This window comes from Taudactylus pleione, unplaced genomic scaffold (genome assembly GCF_031769625.1).
Source record: "Taudactylus pleione unplaced genomic scaffold, aTauple2 ptg000008l, whole genome shotgun sequence".
NCBI lineage: Eukaryota > Metazoa > Chordata > Amphibia > Anura > Myobatrachidae > Taudactylus > Taudactylus pleione.
Genome location: NW_028284411.1, coordinates 1,525,690 through 1,548,368, shown reverse-complemented (window position 1 = coordinate 1,548,368; position 22,679 = coordinate 1,525,690).

The window sequence follows — 22,679 nt, the reverse complement described above, 5'->3', positions numbered from 1 at the left end:
GAGCAGGGCCCTCTTCCCTCATGTGCTTCTCTTTACATTTTCTTCTACTCCTTACTCCCCATTAGGGCACCTAACAGTTCTCTGCCAACTCCCTGCTACTTACTGTGAGTGCTTTAATCGCTATTGCAGCAATGTATATAAATTGTGTCCTTGTCCTGCACTGTAATGTACTGTAAGTTACTTGTTTATTGTTCACTTATTAGTTTATGTACTATGTAAGGTGCTGCGGAACACTTGTGGCGCCATATAAATATAGGATAATAATAATAATAATAATAATAATAATAATAATTTGCCTGAACCTCTGCTACTTCAAAAATTCTGGGCCTGATTCAGACCCAGTCGCAAGCGCTGAGCGCTCACAACCGGGTCGATGGTGGCCCAGAGCGCATGCGCACGACGTAGCTGGATCCGTCATGCGCATGCGCGAGACCCGGATAGCGACGGGCAATCCGTCACTCCGGGTCTTGCACCAAAGGGGGCGTGCTGTCGATGTTGAGTGACAGCACGCCCCCTTTGGTGGGCGGGCTGGAGGGGGTGGCTGCCCAGATGGAGGCGTTCCCATGAGAATACCTACCGTCTGGGGGCAGCCCCACTGACATCACAAGTGATGTCAGTGGGAGAGATCTCGGCTCTGTTAGAGCCGAAAGCTCTCTGGGGCTTGCGGGCATGAGACCCTACTACAAGGTTCTCGTCGCAAGCCCGATGGTCGCTATGGTCTTGACCATCGTGACCATCATCCTGGCTGCTCGCATTAGCTGTGGGTGGCAACCCACAGCAATGCAAGCGGACAGGAGTCTGCGCCATTAAAAAAAAATGATGCCATGATTCGGAGCGAGTGATCTGTCAGCGAGCCCGGCTCTGAATCAGGGCCTCTATTTGCTTGAACAATATGGCTCCTCTTCAGAGAACACTGACAGCCTTTAATCTTTTGGTTAAAAATGAGAGATGTGCGCAGACCCCTGTGTTTTGGTTCTAAATCTGCATTGTGTTTTGGTTTTGGATTTCTTTAAAAATTCATAAAAAGTTAAAAACAGCTAAAATCATGCATCTTGGACCTGTTTTTGTTCCTATAGTAATATTAACATCAATAAAAAAATTTCCTTGTCAATCATGATCGATTTTGGCACCTGAACTCACGAGGGAGCGACTTACATGCAATCATAAGCAATTAAGACCTGGTTTTTAGATTCGAGATCCGACATGTTCGATGTGATACCCTAAAGTTCTGGTGTGTTGGCATTCTAGTGAAATCTCTTTTAAAAATACATTACTGGCATAAATCCATCTCTGGGCTCTACAGTATCTGCTTTCCAGTGATACTACCTCGCCATTGTGCAGTTCAGATGGAGAAATTGAGAAAAGACACAGTGGGTCTGAATATGCGTCTCGGAGGTCTCACTGTGTATAGTGCACAGCCATACCTTGTGTGAACTGTAAGCCACCATGGTTGGGAGTTGTCTGTGCATATGTTCGGAGGGTATCTGCAAGTGGTGGCAAATACTCTCCAAAAGATGAATGAAAATGAAATAGATCAGTTGGGTATTTGCGTCCTTCCATTAGCTCCTTAAATCAGGCATATACAACATTTGCCTTTAGTTCTTGTGGAACTACAAGTCCTAGAATAACCTTCAAGACAGCGGCTGCATAATCTTAGCGGGATACTTACCTACTCTCCTGGAACGTATGGGTTGGATTCTAGGGCCACATTGATTTTAGGCCTATGCATGTGCAGTCACGCACATATACACAAGCATTGTCTGTCTCTCCGAATGCAAAAATCGACAGCACTATATTTTTTTAATCACTTGGCCATGTATCACAAAAACTCCAACAGATCATTACGCTTGTCAAAGCCCACAATTTCCACTGCCTGCAATTTACAGTCTTACTCTGTAGTAATCTGTCTGCAATATTCACCACTTCAGTCCCAAATAATTGCAGACAGACCACAGTTCTATTGGGAAGCTCCAAACCATCCTTTACCAGTTTAGATTTAGGTCCATTCAACCACCGTGTGTCACCTTCAGAGGAGGTAGAGTGTGTATGAGAAGATAATTATGAATATTATGTATATTTCACAGCAATCAGAGTGCTGGTTACAGTATCTCAGAGCACTCTCAGCAATCATCGGTCTAACTCCTGGGACCAAATAAATTGGACAGCTAACAGGCTCTGAAAGTCTGGGGGACATAATCAAAAATACAACATTTTATATAAATCCAGACATAATATATTGTCTATGCTTTAGATTGTCCCTGTAACATCATAGATCTTTTATTAGTGTACAATGTTTATGAAGCACCAGCATTTATGCATTGTTGTACAATTTAAGAAAAGATGAAGGAAGATTACATGGAGCATAAAAGTGACGCAAAAGGAATATAAAAGTTTGATCATCAGAGCTTGCAATCTACAAAAAAGGGCAACAAAGGTGTCAGCTGTGTGACTGGGCAAACTAATTAACTTTAGGGAGCAGAAGTCGTAAAGAGGCACCAGACTAAGAAACTCTGAGAAGATGACATAATGTCACTCACTGCAAAGGCGGAGAGAGGCAGAGAGTTCATGCGAGCAGGTTCAGTTCTAGAGAAGTTCTGCAGATCCCTTTAAGAAGAGGTAATAAGATAATAGTAAAAAGTTCCTAGGACAAAAATAAGCATGCTACTTCTTTGAGTGACTGGGTCAGCATCTTGAATAAGTTAATTTTGCAAACCAGGGCAAGGGCCGGTAGAGCAGGGCTGCGGATGACAAGCTACCGGTGAAGCAAATGAGCCTGACAGACATATTCATTATAAATCAACACATCTATCGGCCTGTGATGGGTATGACCAATTAACAGGGCAGTGTAATAGTGAATGTATAACTTGAGTGTACAAAGCAAGGTCTGCCTGGCAATATGTGTCAGAGAGGAGATAGTGTTAGAGGTAATACAATATATACAGATAAGACTAAAGCAGCAAAAGGTCGTTTCAGGCATCATAAATCGCTAATGTATTAGATCTAAAACTGTCGAATGTCTGTAAATATCCAGGTCTTCAGAGGACTCTCTTTCACAAACAAATAATAAGACTTGGTGATTCCTAACCTTCGCGATTTTATGGGAGATGTAACTAAGCCTGAGGATAATTTGAATTCTGCGTATACTGTAGGTGAGTTAAAAATATATACTGACCTGTCGTAGTGACTGCATACATTTGTAACCAACCTCCTGCTCCTCAGCGTCACCTCTTTAAACCGAATAAAGTTTTATTTGTTGTCTCCTAAAATCCAACTTACAAAGTCTTATTTGTAGCTTGAATAAATAATGAGCATGAGGGGCTCTCTTTATTGTAGTGTTAATGTTGTTTTATTACATAGCTTGGAATGTGACTAGAAGTACACTCCCTTAAAGGACTATGCTATTGGGGCTCATCATGCAGAGAAATGCGTTTGCGGCAACATTCGACACATGTAAGACAGTTCCCATGTCGACTGCACTAACAAAAAATTTCATATTTGAGATTAAAAATTCCTCAATATATTAATATGGAAAAACCTTCAAATCACAAAGTAGAGTAATATGGATAGCGGAATACAATATGGAAACTGAATAGTCGTTTTATATAAAGGGTAGGGGTGCTTTAAGTTTTAATTGCACATTTTTCTTATGTCTTGCAAAGAATTTATTATTTTGATTACACTGTACAAATAAGAGGACATGGATACTCGGTGCTGGTATTTCAAGATCTGTGGTTAAGAAGTTTCCTAAAAAATAAGGAAGCCTGCTGGTTAGTTTCAATTTTAATGATTATTTGGATTTTTTAGAAAATGTCTTCATTATCAAGAGTTTTGGAAATCTTCCATTAGGAGAGTATATGTTATATGTTAATCATTGATTGGCTTATGTTTTTAGACCAATTTAGTATATAAGTTTGTGTTTTTGGAAATGACATCAGCCAGCAATTTTGATATTGCTTGCTCTGCATAAATAAATCTTCAAAGAGACTTCAATGTGTGCTGTTAATGATCATTTATGGAGGTCCCACTGAGATCAACCCAACATTGACACACGAAGAAGCAAGGAAGGTTTAGAGCAGAGGTTTTTGGATCAAATTGTGTCCAGAGGTAAGAACTTGTGTTTCTTACTTCTGCTCCATGTACTCACTCTCTAAACATCTGCCTTTGTTTCTCATTGTTGGCTTGTCTTCTTGAAGATTGTAAATATGGAACCAATTTATATTAAGTTCTAATATTTTGCAAACTGTCTTTTTAAAGTTTTATTTTGTTGGATATTTTGCCTGCCATATCTTGCTACATTGAGAGTGTTTTCTGCGAGAGCTTGTGTGTGTAGTTGGCCGAGCCTTGACGGCGGCTGAGTCTGGACAGGAACTACGATTGAACTCTTATGTGCAGGATAGTGTCAGGGACACTCCCTGCTGTGAAAAAGCACCTTATACACTCTAAGGCCGAGCTTAGTAGAGCATGGAATATGTCTGTTTGTAAGGGGCCCGTTTAACCTGACAAGAATATAAGTTATGTTTCCCCTCCAGCTTATGTAGCACAGACGATGCCTGTTAAAACAATAGATCAAGAGAGTCCAGATTCTTTGGAAGCTATTCTTCCAGCAATAATGGCATTGGCCAGTAAAAAGAAACCAAGTGCTCCTACAGAAGAAAGAGTAGAAAAGAAGATATTAAATCCCAAAACAGTGTTAAATGACACATATCAGATGAAAATGGGATCTTACACTTATATCACAAGGTGGGCAAGAAGAGTGAGAATAAGGAAGGGACTTATGGCCTGATTCAGGCCCGCTCACGAGCGCATTGTGCTTGCAAGCGGGTCAATGGTGGGCCAATGCGCACGCACAGCATGTGCAAGCCCCGTAGCGAGTGAGAAATCACTCGCTCTGGGGCTCACAACAAAACGGAGTGGCTGTTGATGTTGATCAACAGCTCACCCCATTTTGTAGGCGGGGAGGGGGGTGACTGTACAAATGGAGGCGTTCCTTTGTGGGCAGTCCAACTGACATCACACGTGATGTCAGTAGTGGACTTCCTGTTCTATTAGAGCTGGAAGTCAACTTGGTTTTGCTAGTGCTGAGACCCTACCACAAGGGTCTCCTCGCAATGCCGATGGTTGCGATAATCGCGACCATCGCCAGGCCGCTCACAAAAGCTGTGGGTGGTCACCCACAGCTGTGTGAGTGGCCTGGAGGCCAGAATTTTTTTAAAAAAGGGACGCCCTGATTCAGTGCAAGCGCACGCAAATAGCGTGCACCACTGAATCAAACCCTTATACTTATAATACTCTCACACACACTTATGATACCTCACATATTGATAGTAATGGGGATTTAGGGCCTAATTCAGACCCGCTCGTGAGCGCTGAGCGCTCACAAGCCGGTCGATGTTAGCCCAGTGCGCACGCGCAAGCCGTTGCTATGGGTCTCGCTACAAGGGGGCATGCTGGCGATGGTGAGTGACAGCAAGCCCCCTTTGGTGGGTGTGCCAGGGGCGTGGCTGCCCAGTCAGAGGTGTTCCCATGGGAACGCCTGCCATCTAAGGCCAGCCCCACTGACAGCACAAGTGATGTTAGTGGGAGTGCTCTCAGCTCTGATAGAGCCAAAAGCACTCCAGGGCTTGCGGCAACGAGACCCAATCACTCTGGGATGGATTCCTCTATGTATGTAAAATCACAGTGAGATCGCAATGCATGCGCAGTGCGGCTTATATGCATATGCAGTTGGGAATAATTGACCGATGTGTGTATATAATTGCAACTGCATACGCTGCTGAATTAGGCCCAATGTCCCACATACCAGCCTTACTAACCTGTCAGAATACTCATCATGTCACTGCTTCCACACCTAACAAAATGGGAATTGGCACTTATCATGCCCACAAGCATCACCCTGGTCAAGTGTAATATTTTGAACCCAGCTACCACAGAAACTGGGGCAACATAATCAAGGCATGCAGTATTAGATGATACCAAAGCTGTTTTTTCACCCCACTTTTACAACCACACTCAGTACAGTTAGCAGAGCTAAAAGCACTAACATAAGCTTGCCAGTTAACAGAAGGAAAAAGTGTAATTATATACACCTATAGCAGATATGCCTTTAGTGTGGGAAACGATTTCGAGGAACTGTGGAAACAAAGAGACTTTATAACAGCATCAGGCAATCCAATTGCACATGCAGAAGCAGTACAACAGTTGCTAGAAGCTATATACCTTCTCAAATTGCAGTCATTAAATGCCAAGCAGATGACCACACTTGATGTGATTACTAAAAAGAATCATAGAGAAGATATTGCTGCAAAGGCAGCAGCCCAAAGACAGGAGGTGAAAGAAAATGTCTCCTCTTCTACTGATATACTGTATGTATACCAAGTGAACAAACATTAATTAAAATGCAAAAAGCTTGTGATTTACAGTAAAGGACCAAGTGGGAAAATACAAAATGGGCTCAGAACAATGAAGGCTTGTGGCGAAGCTCTGAAGGTAAGCCTGTCGCCCCAACATCACTCTTGCCAGCTTTGGAACAGATGTCCCATGGACTGATTCATGCAGGTAAGATGGACATGATAAGTTTGATTTAGACTTACTGGTATGCTTCTAGCTTTGCATCAGTTGCGGTCAGATACTGTGCCTCCTGTATTATCTGCTTGCAGAAAAATGCAGGCTGGCCAGTAAGACAATACCTTCACATCTACCCCAGACATCAGGTCCTTTCCAAATCATACAGATTGATTTCATTCAGCTTCCAAAAGTTAGAATGCTTCAGTATACTTTGGTTCGTATAGATTTGTTTTTGGGGTGGATTGAGGGGTACTGTGGTTTGATGAATCAGCATCAATTACTGCTAAGAAACTCACACAGGAATTTGTGTCTGTAGGCATGGTATACTTTATGTAATATCATCTGACCAAGGCACACATTTTACTGGACTAGTTTTTAAAAAGATGTGTCAACTCTTTGGAATAAAACAACAGCTACACACAGCATATCATCCACCATTTAGTGGCAAGGTGGAACGTTACAATGGAACCATTAAAAACTAACTTTCTAAGGTATGCAAAGAGACTAGTTTGCAGTGGCCAGAAGCTTTGCCATTAGTACTATTATTGTTATTGCACCCACATATGAACTAGGTAAGAGAAATTACCTAACTATGAATATCACTAAGCAACCAGTTAAAGAAGATACACACGCCTGTGCTCGGTATGCAGCCAATCTCAGTGAAAGGTGCTTGCCATGATCTACAAACTGGTGACGAACACCGCAAAGGACCACTATCTTGATAAGATCGGCCCTTTGTGATGTAGTGACTTCCAAGTGTATGACCCAGAAACCCCTATAGCATTCTTCTGTGCATCACCGCGGGGGATACCGGGAGGGATCTGATTGGAACCCTCTCTCAGAACTCTCCTGATAGAAGCCGCAACCAAGCTCTGGAGTGCATCACATTCTGTGGCCTGGTGCATATGAGAAATGCCACATTTCTACCTTTGTTGCACCCTGCCCACAGTATTCAGCCATTGGCAAAACTAACACTTCCATAGCCTTTATGTCAGACACTAGCAAACTAGAAACAAATTTAAAGTGGGAAGGTCAGCTAGAACAGGCCAAATAAATCCACCTCTTGATGGTTGAAGTTGCGTAGTGACTGGAAATATATAAATTGGTTCTCTGATGCCTTCTGCGCTAATTTGCTCCTATGCATAAAGATCTGCCCAGATATTTTGTTGCTCATGGCATGGCGTGAGTCGTGCCATGGACTTGTGGCATGGCATGCAGGCCTCTGAGTCGTGCCATGGACTTGCGGAATACTGTGGTATTCTTCAACGAAGGATATGCTACGGCATGTAATACAGTGCTTAACCGCTGGGTGGCCAGTGCTCCGCTTTTGTAATTGCATGTAATACAGTGCTTAACCGCTGGGTGGCGAGTGCTCCACTGTTGTAATTTGTACTGAATGCCTTGTACTGAATGCCATACTGTTAAACTTACAGTAAATTGGATGGATATCACATTCACAGCATTTGCATATTCGCACAACCAATACTGTATTTTTAATGTCACATAATGTACATACAGTACAGTACTGTACCGTACAGTAAGATCTTATAACAGGATGCAAATCACTGCACATACAGTATTGTACATACGGTACGGTGCAGTAACTGAACAGTAGAGAAGTTGCCCGAGTTGTTGTCATGGTATAACCGATACTGTAGATTAATGAGATGCATGCACAGCTTTCACTGAGATGGGATGAATTACAGTATGACAATTTTTTTTTAAATTAAAAACAGCAGCGGGAGGAGTGCACAAGGATGAGGCCGCTCTGTGCGGTTCACTGTAGCTGTCATGTGGGCTAGTGGTTAGGTGATCACTTTGGTAGAATTATAGTCCCGGGTTCGATCCCTGGAAAAGAATATACCGTACCGTATACTGTATATTTTTTTTTATCGGCACTGTCTGCCCTGGACACTATAGTGAAACTACTTTAGTAGTGTTGTACTGTAATACTGTAGTGTTGTTGTTTAAAAGGCTGCTTAAAAGTAAGACATTACAAACTGATTGTGTGTTTAAATAGTGCAAAACTTTTGTCAATGTCTGCGCTGTGATGGCTGTCTGCTTTGAGGGGTTGCAATGGGATTTCATGCGCATGCCCAGTGGAGGGGTTACAATGGGATGTGTAGCGCCAAGAGAGGGCTCTGTATTTTAAACTGTGTGCCTAAACCATAAAACGCAAACATGTGACAACGCAGATGCGGTCTCGGCCTTACACACTATACCGACGTCTCTTGGACTGTGTCTGAGAGTGGTTTCTGACTGCGAGAGAGTTCAAAGCTGACTGTGTGTTTGAAGCGCAAAATAGCGTTGCTTCGCAAACTTTATTATTATATTTATTATTATTATTAGACAGTCAAGGTTACACTTTTTATTTTTAATATTATTATTACACAGTCAGTGTGTAATACGGAGATCCCAATTTCACTGTGTGTGAATTATGACCCGCTACTGTATGATCTTCAATACTGTACGCCATGGCATACTGTAGCGCTACAAGGGTATGGCTATGGCGCAGCACCACTGACAATGCATTGCAACCCCGCCACTGGGCATGCGCCAGAGATCCTATTTGTACTGTAACCCCTCAGAACTGGCTACAAGTCACCACAGCGCCAACTGTGCTGACATTTACGCAATTTTGCGGTTTAAATGCAGAGTCAGTTTGTAGTGAAGGGACTTCTCTCTCAAACAGAGTCAACTATCAGTTACTGAACACTTTAAATCACTAAAGTTTCCAAGTCTGGGACAGCATTGCCATTGACGCAAGTTTGCACTCTAGAGCACAGTCAGTTTGTAATACAGAGACTTCCCTCCAAACAAATTCCACCACTGTAGCACTTTATGAAGTCATGAATTTACTATTGTGTATACTGTAAGTCTCGGACAGTGCAGAATGGCACAAGTGTGAAAATTCAACAGTACTGTTAGCAATACAGACAACTGGACATGCACCATGGCATAGCGCTACTTGGTTTATGGCTTGGCTCCACTGGTCATGCGGCACACATTCCATTGTCATTGCAACCCGTCCACTGGGCATGCACTGACATTGACGCAATTTTGCGGTTTAAACGCAGTCAGTTTGTTATACAGAGACCACTCTCTTTAACAGGGCCCATTACCACTTGATGGTCATAACAAATTACTATAATGTCCACGTCTGGGTCAGCGCCGGCATTGACGCAAGTTTGCGTTCTAAGGTACAGTACTGTATGTACAATAATAAAAATCCTATTTTCGCTGTTTGACTCCCGAAGCACTGGGCAGGCACTCCACATGTACTGTATTGAATACTGAATATTTTAAGTGAAGATTTTAAAAATAATTAAAAAAAAACATATTTTCAAGATCTCGAACCCACGGAACAAGAAGATGGGAGAAGCAGTGAGACTAGGCATTAGACCACTAGGCCACACGCTTCACCCATTACTAGAGTTCTGTAGTTTGTAAAGTAATGAAACCTCTACAATGTCTAAGTCTGGGACAGTGCCGACAGTATTTACATTTGCGCAAGCACAGTATGATTTCAACCGCACAGTCAGTGGGTAATACAGAGCTTAATGATTTCAAACTGTATTAGACATTCTTCTACCACTTTATTATACCGTACATTCCTGATTCCATGTGGAAAACACTGTAATACAGAACATACCATACGGTACATTGGAAATCACACGCATGCGCTATGTAGTTTAGGAAAAGTGACACCTGGTGGGCAAAATGTTGTATTACACGTAATGAAATCAGACGCATGCGCTATGTAGTTTAGGAAAAGTGACATCTGGTGGGCAAAATGTTGTATTACACGTAATGAAATCAGATGCATGTGCTATGTAGTTTAGGAAAAGTGACATCTGGTGGGCAAAAAGTTGTATTACACGTAATGACTTTTTTCATTACTAAACTTTCTTTGTGGCGCGACTCATGGTGTGGTGTGTGGCGCGCCATGCGTGGCGTGAGAGATAACGCTGTGATGCCACGTTATAGCTGGGCACATCAGTAACTCCACTGAGCCTTAAAGCACATTTATACAGTAGGACAATCCTAAAAGGTACATTTTGATGAAACAGCCCTTGGACAAGGCAGCCCTGGAAAGGACAAGCAAATGCAAAACCAGCCATAGAAGCAGACTGACTAGGTACTGATAACATTACGCCACTGTAAACAATCCTGTGTGGTACTACCTCTCTTACTTCTTTTGGAGCTAATTACCACTAAAACATCAAAACCGTCCTTAAGCACCACTGTGTCCACCTAAAATCACAGTAATAATGAGGCAAAGCCTATACAAAGAAAAAGAAAAGGAAAAATCTAAACAAATTCTTGAAATTCTTGCAGTCATGCCTCCAATACCATCTCCCTGCTATGTCTAGCAAAGATCAGCAAATATACAAGTAACCGATCTGTAAAAGAACAGTTTGCAAAAAGTTCTCAAGAATTGCCAATCAGGTCCCAAACCCAAAAAGGTCCACAGCCATTACACCAGTTGGATTTATAAATAAACATGATGACATATGATGACATCACAATAGCTGTGTGCTCAGTGGGCCTCATTCAGAGATATATGGAAAACCGATGGTTTGTGTACATCTCCAATGTTAGAACTACCGTCACTAAACATCAAACAAATATGTCAAGGGAAAATACTATTATAATAGTATAAATATTATTATCCTTTATATATATGGCACCACAAGTGGTCCGCAGCGCCTTACAAAGACAATAAACAGAATGCGCAAGACAAGAAACAATGTACTTACAACACAGAACATTGCAGGACAAGGACATAGTTTATAAACATTGCTGCGTCAGCGTCATAACACTCAAGTAAGCAGCAGGGCATCAGAAACTAAGGATTAGGTGTTGCTCTAGTCAGTATAGAGTAGATGATAGTATAACTAATGTAACCCTGGTTAAAGCTTGTTATGGGAGGAGGTGGCAGGGCCTGGCAACTGTTGGGAGCGGTGCCCAGCAGCTGAGCTGACGGAGCCCAGAGGCAGTGGTCTGTGTCAGCACTGGGTGGGCTGCCGGTGAGAGTTTCGGGTTGATGACTGGAGGCATGTTTGAAATGACCAATAGCTGAAGGGGCCATTCTGCCTAATGCTGCACAAGCTGTTATCAGGGAACCAGTTCACCACAGAGCTTGCAAGAAATAGCCAGCAGAGCTTCTATCTGTCTTCAAGAAGTGTTGAGTACTAATAACAATGGCAGCATTCATCTTTGGGAAATTGTGACACTCTGCTTACAACTAGCTGCAAGGCTACAGGGGCTTAAATTCATATTCACTACAGTGAAGCTTCAGAAAGCATCTAACTCCCATAGTGACAGTAAAAATAGATAGTGGGAGAGCTGAGAGGTGTCTGTGAAGGACTGACAGCAGCTGGGGGCCTGACAGTTAAAAGTTGGTGATCTCTGCACCCATCACACCCATGTAACCACTAACAGAGGATATAAGAGCCAGGAAGGCACACTGCTCAGGGATCAAGTCTCCATTGACAGTGGGCCTGATTCAGAGCCGCTCGTAAGTGGCCGCTCGTTCGTTCCGAGCGATGTTTGCACAACTGCGCATGCGTACGGATTGTAATCCGCATGCGCGAACCAGTCAGTGCGGCCAAAAATCATTTGTTCGCTAAATAGCGAATGCCTGCTATTTTAAATGACAGAATGAGGCGTATGTGGGTGGTAACAGGGGAAGGTGCTTGAAAACGGGGAGTGGAGATCCGAACGCAGGCGTGCTTAAAGGTCAAAACGGGCGTTTTAAGGGTGTGCATAATTAATACAGCAGCGTCATTGACCACGTCACTGGGTTATTTTATAGTCAGAACTGCTCGCAAGATTGTGGTAGGAAAAACCAACCACAAGAATAGCGAGCAGTTCATACGCTGGTCGATGTACTCGATTAATCTATTAAATAGCGGACATGACGTAGGATGCGAGTGGCCAGAGGGCGTAGTTTTCCAAAAAACGACCTCATGTTTGGTTCGCTCGTTCAGACCGCAAAGAGCGAACGGTTCTTTTGAATAGCCACCCCCTTTTTTCTGAACGAGCGAGCGCAAATAGCATCCGGCTCTGAATGAGGTCCAGTGTGTGTCCGATCAAGGTAGTCATTAAAAAATGCACTCCTATAAGATTTCAGGGTTAGGAAAGCGCTGGGGAAGTGCACTGTGTGTAGCCATTCCAGGGACCAGACAGTGCTGGCTTATTCACATACAAAGAATAGCTTGGGAAGATTATTTGGCAGATACCAATTTGGCTTTTTTAACATTAGAACCACAAGGTGTATTACTTGGGGTCATATTCACCCATTGCATGCCAGTTATTAAAATGTACCAGGGTGAGTCAAAAACAGTCCATTTATATTAAAATTCCTATTGGCCGCACTGTCTTATCAATGCTTTCCGTACTAAGTCGCTGTCTCCCCAGTCACTGCTGTGCAGGTTTACACTTGTTACGTTAGTTGATTTGTGACCGCAGTGCAAGAAAAAATTATTGCCCCACTTGTGATTTGCACGAAAGAAGAGCAGCGAGCAGTGATTTGTTTTCTGTGGTCTGAGGGTGTGTCTGGTGCTGATATTTATCGAAGACTTTGTGCCAGTATGGAGATAGTGTTTTGTCGCAAATATGTGTGTTTGAATGGATAGAGAAGTTCAAAGAAGGTTGCACAAGTGTCAGCCATGAAGGTGGAGCTGGACGCCCGTCCAGGGCCACAATTGATGAGAACATTGAGCGTGCACGTGAACTGATTCTGTTGGACTGACAGTGGATTATGTTGATGATGATTTTAAAATCAGCCATGGCTCAGCCTATGCAATAATCCACAGCAGACTAGGGTTTTCGAAAAGGTTTATGTGAGATGGGTACCGACACGGAAGAGCACAAACAGAAGCGCTCTGTCAGAGCGTCCGGCTCTGAATCAGGCCCTAAGTCCAGGGCATCATCGAAGAATTGATAAACCAACCGACAAAATTCGCCAAAAATTGCATCATTAACTGATTTACCGGCCGGATAAGAAAGGTGTTGAATCAGCCTAAACTTCCCTGGCACTTTCTTAGGTACCACACCCACAGGAGAAAGCACCAGGTCATCCAGGAAATGGGCCAGTCATACGACCCAGACAAATTTCCTTCATAACTGTGTCCAGGACCACCTGTGGCATACCATGGGTGGATTTCAAATCCTGGGCATGCCCGACGGCATGTGCCCAGTGACTGGATTCCGAAAACCCCCAGCAAAACACAGATGCAAAAATTCCGCTGCATGGTAGCAAGAGACCCATTTAATTAATGTCTTCAGATGAACTGGAGATGGGGCCCTGCTTAGGAGTTGCCCCTGGCTTGGCTGAGGAGGGACCCTCGGCCAGCCTGGAGCAGTCCTTAGCAGCATACGGCATTCGGCCCGCCACATGGGACACAAAGGTGACAAAAATGACACCACTGGCCACCTCTGCATGAGGAATTGTTAAATAAATAACAATGGCCCTGACCACCGCCAACCGTACCCAGACGTGTGTTGGACGCAAAACGTCGCTGCAAAGGCGAAAACGTTGACTTGGCAACTTGCAGTCAGACTTTCAAATTTTTGCATCCAAAATCAATGATGGACAATCTCGACTGTTTCCGTTGGAACTCCTCAACATAAACACACCACATGGGGCCCCTTGTGGACACAAACATTCCATGTACCATGTGCATATATTTTACAAAATTCATATGCTCAGCGGGTCGTGTATCGACCCGTACAAACATACACACCGTCTAACTAGTTATCATACGACCGAAAGCATCTCCGCCTATGCCGCCCTTGCGCTTCGCTCCTATCGCCTATGGAACACTGGACTGACCACTGAGCAGAGTCACCTGCCGGAACTGCAGTAGGATCAGTCTCACTATCTGTCAGCCTGGCAGCAGGCAAGGGAGCAGAGCGCCAGGGATTGGAGCGCTGGGCAGGCAGGATTGTAAGACATCAAAGAAGGAAAGGTAATAGATAAACAGGGAAGAATAAAAGTGGGCAAGGGGGAGAGGTAAAGGAAATGGGGGATACAAGATAAAGAAAGATAGAATATGATAAGACAAATAAGGCAAGATCAGAAAGAAAAGAAATTGGACAGAAAGAACTAAAACAATCAGCTAGAAGAGCAAATAATAACTTAGAAAAAAAACAAACAATTGCACTGCAGAAATAACTTCCCTGTGTCCTGAGCTTTTCCACAAAGGCAAGAGACCTAAAATGGATGCCAGCACTCATAACAATTACATAACCACACGTACCTAACTGCGGGCCTGATTACGGATCGCAATATTGCGTACGCATGCAGTTCAGGATTGCCTACCCTCCCGATTCGGCCGGGAGCCTCCCAATAAACGGTTGCAGCTCCCGGCCCCCCGGAAAGGCAGGCAAGCCTTCCGACTGCCGCCGATTCCCTTGGCCCCCCGCAAATACCTGTTAAACCCCCCGCAGTGGGGAGGGGGGGCAGTGACGCGATTCACGCTGAGTTGCATCAATTTGGCCCCGCCCCCTGCTTCACAATGCCTGATTTATCGGCATTGTGTAGTGGGGGCGGATCTAAAATGACACGATCACGTGGCCCTGCCCCCCATCACGTCGCAAATGACATCTACCCACCCGACCACGTCCCCCTTTTGCCGGCCTCGTCCCCTGCCCTGCCGATCTGGCTGCTTCCTCCCGGAAGGAGCAGCCAGATAGTCGGCAAGTATGATGCAGTTCAACTGGGATACCAAACCAAACCATTGCGATCGCAATGCAAACTCAGCACTACATAAGGACGCCCACTTTACCATACGCACATCTGCAATACTTAGCAAAGTAGCGAAACCATCGGTACAAACCATACTTGCCTACCTTTTAAATCTCCTTCCCGGGACAACCCGGGGAGGAGAAGCAGCTGGGTCCCGATGGGGGCGGGGCCAAATGATTCACGGAATTAAGCCCCGCCCCCTCAGTGTCAAATTGCCGCGATTGGCACATATTTAAATAAGGGGCGGGGCTAAATGACGCGATTCATGAAGAATCGTGTCTTTAAGCCCCGCCCTGTACACAGGGACCCGCGATTGCCTCGGAAGTTCTCCCCGTTCTGCCCACTTCATTAGGAAGTGGGCAGAATGCGGGAGAAGTGCCTACCCTTCCGGGGGTGCGGGGGGTTACCCGAAAAATCGGGAGCCTCCCGCGAAAACCGGGAGGGTAGGCAGGTATGGTACAAACGAGTACCATCACAGCCTCACACACACTTACACACGACCAGACCTTACTCAGAAATTGCTAACAGCCACGTATGCTATGATACACGCCTGCATTCAGCCGACCACCCACCATATCACCACCCACAAATGGCACTTCCTGTCAATCACTCTGCGATGGGTCTGCGTAGCCTCTGCGATCGCAGTACCGATCACAGTGGTCGGTTTGCGCACGCACAATGCAATGCATACGCAGAATGCAACAATCGGCCAACTGCGTGCGTATTAGCAACTGCGATCCTTACTGAAGCAGGCCCTGTGATAGGTTGTGCACCACCTTACCATATGTCAAATAACTCATTGAGAGGTCTATTCACTAACACATACAATTCTCTAGAGGTAATTAGGTTTAGCACTCGCATGGAGTTCTACCTAATTACTGGGGGAATTCATCATTCCTCCTCCCCATAACTATCTATTCCGGAAAGCTGTCATTTTTGCGATGACATCTTTTGAAAAATAGATACTTTTCCCTCTTTACACTAACTTACCGCAGCTGTAATCAGTGCTGCGAATGCGCTGTCACATCCGTAAAAGCAGCGCATGCACAGTACTGCCTACAGCTGTGGTAATTCCCCCCCAACCCCCTCCCCCCTCCGCTCACCTCCCCTCCGTCCCCCACTTACTTGGCCACTGCAGCCGCCTCAGGCTCCGTCTGGTGGGCATGCCGGGGGCGTTGCTGCCCAGACGGAGGCGTTCCCATGTGAACGCCTACCGTCTGGGGCCGGCCCCACTGACATCACAAGTGATGTCAGTGGGAGTGCTCTCGACTCTGATAGAGCCAAAAGCACTCCAGGGCTTGCGGCAGAGGAGACCCTACCACAAGGGTCTCGTTGCAAGCCCGATGGTCGCGATGGTCTCGACCATCGCGACCATCATTTTGGCCGCTCGCTATAAATGTTGATGAAAACACACTGATGCAATAAATGTAGCCATAGGGACCAATGTGCCTTATAATCAATGCAGGGAAATTACACTAATGATCCTATTTGAATGTATATATATATATATATATATATGGGTGTTATTATAAAACAGTTTTATAATGGGGTAAAGTGTAATCAGGGAGATTGGTAGATACTTCAGGGAGACAGGGAGATTGCTGCTATTTCAGGGAGTCTCCCTGACAATCTGGGAGAGTTGGCCAGTATGGTTTCTCCATATCTTCTTGTAATATCTATCGCAATAATTAACTTTGTATCTGTTATTTATAGTCAGTGGCGTCCCTCCCCGTGGAGACACCCGGTGCGGGGTGGGTTGTAGTGTGCACGCCTAAGTTACGCGCTGTCACAAAATGGGTGTGGCCTTGCGGACCCACATTTTAGTTACTCTGGGGTTCTCGGAAATGCGGACTGCCCCCAGGGACTATTCTTTGTGCAGTGCCGGCTCCCTCACTTTGGTATTGCCTGCTTTACACTTAAATAATTTTGTTTTACACTTAAACATGTTGACATCCTCAAAATATCTACATATTCACAATGTCGACATGTGAAATTCCGACACTCTCAGAATGTAGACATTAGGGCTAGCCTGCAGGATGAGAGGGTTAGAGTTAAACAATAGAGGAAGTTAGGGTTAGGCACTAGGAGGAGGATTGTGGTTAGGGAGAGAGTACTCACCGGAACGCTGGCGTATCACATGGCTCCTTTGGAACTACTCCTCACGTGACCGTCAGGACCTGGCTGCCGCCACTGAAGATGCTGCAGCTATCAGGACCAGGTAAGTCACTACAAGGCCACAAGGGACAGTATGTTGACATTCCATCATGTCGACATTTTACTAGCAGTGTCCACATGATGAATATAGATCTAGTGCACCATGCACAGGTATATCTATATCTGCTTGAACTAATCATGATCAAAAGGGGATTTCTTGTTTGGGGAATAAAAAAGGTTTTATTTAACAAATTGGTATGAATGCTCAGCTACTGTATCATGTAGCAGCATACAGACAGCGCAGTACATGGTGGAAATAGGACATAATGTATCATGTAGCAGCATACAGACAGCGCAGTACATGGTAGAGATGGGATATACTGTATCATGTAGCAGCATACAGACAGCACAGTACATGGTAGAGATGGGAAATACTGTATCATGTAGCAGCATACAGACATCGCAGTACATGGTACAAATGGGACATACTGTATCATGTAGCAGCATACAGACATCGCAGTACATGGTAGAAATGGGATATACTGTATCATGTAGCAGCATACAGACATCGCAGTACATGGTAGAAATGGGATATACTGTATCATGTAGCAGCATACAGACAGCACAGTACATATTAGAGATGGGAAATACTGTATCATGTAGCAGCACACAGACATCGCAGTACATGGTACAAATGGGACATACTGTATCATGTAGCAGCATACAGACATCGCAGTACATGGTAGAAATGGGATATACTGTATCATGTAGCAGCATACAGACATCGCACTACATGGTACAAATGGGACATACTGTATCATGTAGCAGCATAAAGACATCGCAGTACATGGTGGAAATAGGACATAATGTATCATGTAGCAGCATACAGACAGCGCAGTACATGGTAGAGATGGGATATACTGTATCATGTAGCAGCATACAGACAGCACAGTACATGGTAGAGATGGGAAATACTGTATCATGTAGCAGCATACAGACATCACAGTACATGGTACAAATGGGACATACTGTATCATGTAGCAGCATAAAGACATCGCAGTACATGGTACAAATGGGATATACTGTATCATGTAGCAGCATACAGACAGTGCACTACATGGTAGAGATGGGAAATACTGTATCATGTAGCAGCATACAGACAGCGCAGCACATGGTAGAAATGGGATATACTGTATAAGTAATAAAACAGTGTTTTCTTTGCAGCAGGAGAATTCAATAGAACAATAGGGCAATTTATGGGAGAAGTTAGTCTCAATGCAATTTAATTTAACATGAGACGATCAAAAATTATTCTCAAACTGGCAATACATGATAAAGAGCATGGTAACTAGATATACATATGTTTTTAATTTCAGGAAGCTTGTTGCCAAGCAACTGTTGGAATAATCGTGTTATTTAGAAGATGTCTGGAGCCAGCAGGATATCCCATAAATGTTTCTCTGTGACCAAATTGTTGTAACATGCATGAAAAATAATGCAGGTAAACATCAGCCTGACAGACTATGATTTACCCTTATCATATCATGGGTTACTGGCGTACCTATGACGGCGACCGAAACACAAAGCGGAACCCGGAAGTAAAGTGATTGTATTACTATTAACAATCACTTTACTTCTAACACTTTGGAGGGCGCAGGATCCTCTCAGAGCCCCTGTCCCTGATGTGGATATCCCTATTTTCTTATTGCTGCCACAAGCGGCGATTAGAAATTACAATTATTGGGACCAATTGCAATAATGAATAAATATGGCCTATACAGAGATAGATAGAAAGTGTATTTAGGGGTAAATTTACTAAAGTGAGAGTTTTTAGAAGTGGAGATGTTGCCCATAGCAACCAATCAGACGTTGTTCACAGATATATTGTCTTGGCCATGCTGCACAGCAGATGCTATATTTTCTTGCAGATATATCTTGCGCATCTGCTGGTGTGTACAGACGACCCACTGACTGACCCGTACACTGGCTGCAGAAACCGCCGACACTGACATTACAACTGGGCGAGCAAATTTAAATGGCCAACCAGTTGCGATATCTGGTCAGACATATCAAGCGGCCAATTTTATATCTGTCTACAGTACAGTATGCTTACCAAATTGGCCACTCAGACTCAGTCTGAGGGACAGTCGGCCAGCCGCTGGGTCACTTAAATGTGTTCCCAGCATTAGACAATAATGGGTCTATTCATTATCACTTAATTTCTACAAAAGCAGGAGAGAATGAACACTTTCACCTGCTTTTGTAGAAATTAAGTTTTGGGGCCATTCATCAAAGGTAACGCAGGTAATATCACAGATATCTCCTGCTTACCTTCCTCTCCCGGAATGGCCCGCTGTCCCCATACACTAGTATCACAGATATCTCCTGCTTACCTTTCTCTCCCAGAATGGCCGCTGTCCCCATACACTAGTATCACAGACATCTCCTGCTTACCTTCCTCTCCCGGAATGTCCTGCTGTCCCCATACACTAGTATCACAGATATCTCCTGCTTACCTTTCTCTCTCGGAATGGCCTGCTGTCCCCATACACTAGTATCACAGACATCTCCTGCTTACCTTTCTCTCCCGGAATGGCCCACTGTTTCCATACACTAGTATCACAGATTTATCCTGCTTATCTTCCTCTCCCGGATTAGCACGCTGTCCCCATACACTAGTATCACAGATATCTCCTGCTTACCTTTCTCTCTCGGAATGGCCTGCTGTCCCCATACACTAGTATCACAGACATCTCCTGCTTACCTTTCTCTCCCGGAATGGCCCACTGTTTCCATACACTAGTATCACAGATTTATCCTGCTTATCTTCCTCTCCCGGATTAGCACGCTGTCCCCATACACTAGTATCACAGATATCTCCTGCTTACCTTTCTCTCCCGGAATGGCCCACTGTCCACATACACTAGTATCACAGATATCTCCTGCTTACCTTTCTCTCCTGGAATGGCCCACTGTCCCTATACACTAGTATCACAAATATCTCCTGCTTAACTTCCTCTCCCAATATGGCCCGCTGTCCCCATACACTAGTATCACAGATATCTCCTGCTTACCTTTCTCTCCCGGAATGGCCCGCTGTCCACATACACTAGTATCACAGATATCTCCTGCTTACCTTTCTCTCCCGGAATGGCCCGCTGTTCCCATACACTAGTATCACAGATATCTCCTGCTTACGTTTCTCTCCCGGAATGGCCTGCTGTCCCCATACACTAGTATCACAGATTTATCCTGCTTATCTTCCTCTCCCGGATTAGCACGCTGTCCCCATACACTAGTATCACAGATATCTCCTGCTTACCTTTCTCTTCCGAATGGCCCACTGTCCCCATATACTAATATCACAGATATCTCCTGCTTACCTTCCTCTCCTGATGTGGCCCACTGCCCCCATACACTAGTATGGGGACAGGAATTCACCAAGCTCTGAAAATACAATATTTTCGGAGCTTGACTTCTTCAGATGGCGTTTGGTCCCACTCACAGCACACAACCCACTCCTTCTCTATGGGAAAGAGTCTCAGGTTTCAAAGAGGGATCCATTTGGTTACCTCCGCCACTGCCCAGCTCCTTCCGTTAGATGCAGGGGCTTTGTGCGCCTGCTTAAACCCTTATACAGTGCCGTTAGTGTCCCTTACGTATTAAACACACAGACACACACAACACAAAACACAATACTTACCGAAATTCATGCTCCTGCACCCACCGCTGACTACTCCTTCCGCTCAGCACTATGGGAGAGATGACATGACGTCTCTCCCTTCACCCACTGCAAGAGCCAGAAGGCAGGGCCGTCTCTTCCATTGGGCTTTTTGGGCAGCTACCCAAGGGCCCAAAGCTCCAAGGGGCCCGCCATCCCCCCTGCAGTTGTTAAATGTTTTTTTTTATTATCACTGTGTTCCGATCCGCCAGACCCCCAAACCCCCCCCCCGACCTTCCTGGAGCGCTTACTAAGTTGGCTATGACAGCTGCATCCTCGCAACCCGCGCTCCACCTCCCCTGCCCGCTTCCTCAAATCAATGGGCCTTCTGCAGATGACACGCAGCCTACGCGGCGCAGGTGACATGACGATGTCACGCGGTGTATGACCGAGTGCCCACTGCCCATGAAGAAGAGCGGAGGAGCCAGAGCAGCGCGCAATCAACAGGATGCCGAATCTCCTCAGTAAGTGAATCATGCAGAAGGAACTTGTTCCGGTGTCGGCGGGGAGAGGGGGGGGGGAGGGGGGGTATTATGTGTATACTGTGTGTGTTATGTGTATACTGTGTGTGTGTGTTATGTGTATACTGTGTGTGTGTGTAATGTGTATACTGTGTGTGTTATGTGTACACTGTGTGTGTGTATGTTATGTGTATACTGTGTGTGTGTGTGTATGTTATGTGTATACTGTGTGTGTTATGTGTATACTGTGTGTGTGTGTAATGTGTATACTGTGTGTGTTATGTGTATACTGTGTGTGTGTATGTTATGTGTATACTGTGTGTGTGTGTGTGTGTGTGTGTGTGTATGTTATGTGTATACTGTGTGTGTTATGTGTATACTGTGTGTGTGTGTTATGTGTATACTGTGTGTGTATACTATGTGTGTATGTTCTGTGTATACTGTGTATGTTATGTGTATAGTGTGTATGTTATGTGTATACTGTGTGTGTATGTTATGTGTATACTGTGTGGGTAGGTGGGTAGGGGCCCCAAAGCATCGCTTTGCCCAGGGCCCACACTGCTGTTAAGACAGCCCTGCCAGAAGGCAGAGCTCATCATTGAGCTGCAGCCCTGGGTGCAGCAGCCAATGAGAGTCTGTCTGTCAGTGAGTGTACTAACCGATGCCAGCAGTGTTTTGTTTGTTGTACTGTGTAGTACGGACCGAACTGGAACCACTGACCTTAATGCCCCCCACAAACACCACCGGTCTTACAGCACCCAGAACATGTGCCCCGCCTGACCCCCCCACTAGTTACGCCACTTATGGAAAGGAAAGTGACAATAGAATGGTATTTTGGTGAATGCTGGTGTTTTTTTTTTAAATTAATTGTGAATAACTGTCAGGTAATCAACTTGTGGATAGACAATTGGTTCAAAGGAAGTCGCACTTCTTTCATGCTGTGAGGTTCATTCACTGTTGGCATGAGAAGCTGACATCAATTAAATTATGTCAATGTCAAATCAATTTACACAACAAGACACTC